Consider the following 3,400-nt stretch of genomic DNA (forward strand, 5'->3'; position numbering starts at 1 on the left):
TTGCTGATAGTGAAGGGGTTGAAACCAAGTCATACATCATATATACATTGATTCATAGACGGATCATAGTCTCCTAGGTGCAAAGTTTTACCATTTTAATGGTACAGAGCTATGTTGGTCGAACAACCGAGCTAACCTATCTTGGCCGATGGCTCAATTGGTGTTATTCCTGGGATTAATGGGAATAAGCTCCACATATCCTCGATTGGAAATCCCGGGATTTAACATCCGTGAACGTATGTTAAACATTGTTGAGTCTGTTTCTGAGCACTGATGTTAGGTCTATAATTTTTTAGCAAACACAACCCTTTTTATGCCAACAACCCATGTGAAGTCCCATATGTTCATGGTATCTTTAAATACAATCTTTTTATTACTTTAATAGTCAATATTCCTTATCTTAGTTTAATGAGTGACGTTGCAATCCTTGATAGCTCTCTTTTCTTTTCCTCTTTCATTATTATAAACATGTGTAACAGTGTACATATTATGACTGTTATAAGTATAATTTTTATATTGTTCCGTGTGCTTAGGTGTCTATATGTAGGGACCATATGTAAAGTATTATCTCTAATACTTTCCTAATACTCAGCTTATTATGCCGTTTAATTTGAACCCAGTTTTGTCATTTTGATAAAATAAAATACCACCCCAAACCTCATACAGTAGATATTTGGTGTATTTGTTCTGCTAGAGAACTCTTTGGATACATGGTCATTTACATTAAAACGATTCACCAAATTGTGCTCTGCATACAATTTTAACATTTGATTAACACTGATACAGTCGGGTTCAATTTTTAGAAAATTTCACACTGTTTGCTTGGTAAGACTCAACCACTACAACTGTTTTGACTGAGCTAACAAGGTTGGGGGGAAGAAAAAGCTATGTTTTAAAAAGCTAACCTCTTGTCTTACTCTAATCGATAAAACTACATCTTTGTGCCTCTGCATGCGCTACCAACATTATTGGTATCAGCATTCATTTCCCTTGAAAGTTCTCTTTAGAGGCCTCTTTGTAACAGAGTTGAAATATAAAAATTATTGTGCATAATAATGTTATTGGGAGCAAGATTCAAGTATAGCGTTTTAGCAGGTTGATAACTTGCCTTAGAACATAAAAATTGAATCTATTAATGTAAAACCTAAAGTTTTACATTCATGACCAAATTCTTGCATTTGTGCATCCAAACTTGAAATATCCAAATGTTCTCATTAAAGCTTTTAACATCAAAGTTTCTAGGACTCCTAATTAGCATTTAGGAGTGTATTTTGTACTTCATCAAGCAGTTATGAAAGATTTAGACACAGATTTGTTTTGGATTTGCATATAAATACTGAAGTACAAGATCTACTGATATATTAAAAGCCTGTTTCAGAGTCAATAAAAGAAGTCAGCCAAGTTAAGACCGATGTATACAGAACAGTATCATACATTCTACTTGGATGGAATTATTGTTCTTTTTGTACAAAAGGTCCGATTTGTTAATGACTTGTAGTAAACAAGATTGGATAAGAAACTAGAGTGTTAGGAAGCCATTAAAAAAGAAGGGAAAATTCTTTATGCCAATAAACAAATACAACAACATGATTCTTGTTGAATTGTCTAAGGCCATCACACGAAGTCCAGCCAAGGCATCCCACTATTCCCAATCCCCATGTGCTTTGAAGGACGAGAAGGTCGGTGAAGTTTGGCAGTGGATTTCGCTATCCACACCAACAGTTAAATGGAAAATGGTCCCTTATGCCTTTTGGAATGGAGCTATTCCACCTTCTTCCCTTCTTTGAAGAGTCTTCCTCACAGGATTCTCTTCCCATTTTCAAGGGACCAATGCCCTTGTACATCATGGACACCATGCAACTTGGGCCTACGTAGCCTTTCAAGCATCAACATGTCTACAGAATATCCAAATAGAAGATACAAGATCATGGTACACACTGAAGCATCACCTCAGTAGTACAAGCATATCCAACTTCCAGAAAGAGAGAAAAAAAAGAAGAAATTTAAACAGTATGTCAAAACAAGGGAGAACAGAAGCCCCTAATTATTTCAGTACTAGAGTTTCACCTTTTGTCCTAGTATCTACTATTAGAGATTCTCTCTATAAGTTGCATGCCAAAGGGATTATCCCTCACAGGCAAGTGAAAAAGAATAGAATCAAGTGTTGGATAAACTATACAGAAGGAATATGGTATCAGCAAAAGGACTATCTTTACTCAGCATTTGGAATAGGCTTTGCATATGCTTCTACGGGAAGTTCATTCATTGGCGCCTTCACTGGATAAGGCTAAGGCTACTTTGGCCTCTTGCCTTGTGTGACATAAAGAGAACAAGCTGAGACTGAGATTGCAGCACCTTCTATGAAAGTTGGCACAATTTTGATGATCAAGCATTGTCCATTTCAATTAATTGTCCTGAAGGTACGAGGCAGAAAGAATATTTGCATGAAATCATGAGCTGGAAAGCATATTGTGGTTGTATACAATCTTTTCATTCTCTCATGAAGAGGTTCTAGCCAATCCTTCTCAAAAAAAGAAAGGAACAAAAAAAGAAGAAATTTTTTTTTTTTTTTTAGGTTTCTTTGGTCGAATAAGGACTGCTGCTTGGGTTCTCTTCGGACATTGTCCTCAGCCAACCGTCGACAACTTCATTATACCATTGCCAACCTTCTGATCAGATTCTCACCAATGACTTTCGAAGACTTAGGGACAACCATTATAAGGAGAACATGGGTCAGTGCCACATCCATTAAATATCAACATTTACACTAAAATGTGGCACATAATTTAATACCATTAATTATCTATTACTCACGACGATATCATGGATCATGATTCTCCATGATGGTTACCAGTAATTGAGGAACTTCTGCTTTATAAAAAAAAAAAATAGAGGATCCTTAGGTAAGTTTTTTTGGACTAGAAAAGTACTCTCTTGCTAAAATTCTTCCTCACTGTTTTTAAATTTCAGCTAGTTAAGCATTAAGGATCCTCCATTAGAGAATCTTTGATGATTGGATTTTTCTTATAGATCACGAGAGCATCCAATCTTCCTCGAATCATCGCTGACTATCAAATTCCACCTCAGATCACCGCCAACCTAGCTATTCCTCCTTGACCCAGAGTTTTGTGGCAACAAGTGCAATCAGGTTGCAGCATTATGCAAAGGATAACACAAAAGCTGATATTTGAATTTTAATTATACGTTAATGGTAGGGTACAAGTGGATGGATACAATCCACCTTGCCATTCTTTCCTCCAATCATCACTTCCGTTCATAAGATAGCATTAGGCAGATGAGCTGCTCTGAACTTAGAATTTGACTTGTTATTTCTGCACAAAACTCGATCGGGCTGCAAATGGGTCCCTTTAACTTGTGAGCTAATCTGGTCTCAACCCAA

Source organism: Elaeis guineensis, chromosome 4 (assembly GCF_000442705.2).
Source record: "Elaeis guineensis isolate ETL-2024a chromosome 4, EG11, whole genome shotgun sequence".
In the NCBI taxonomy this organism is placed as follows: Eukaryota; Viridiplantae; Streptophyta; class Magnoliopsida; order Arecales; family Arecaceae; genus Elaeis; species Elaeis guineensis.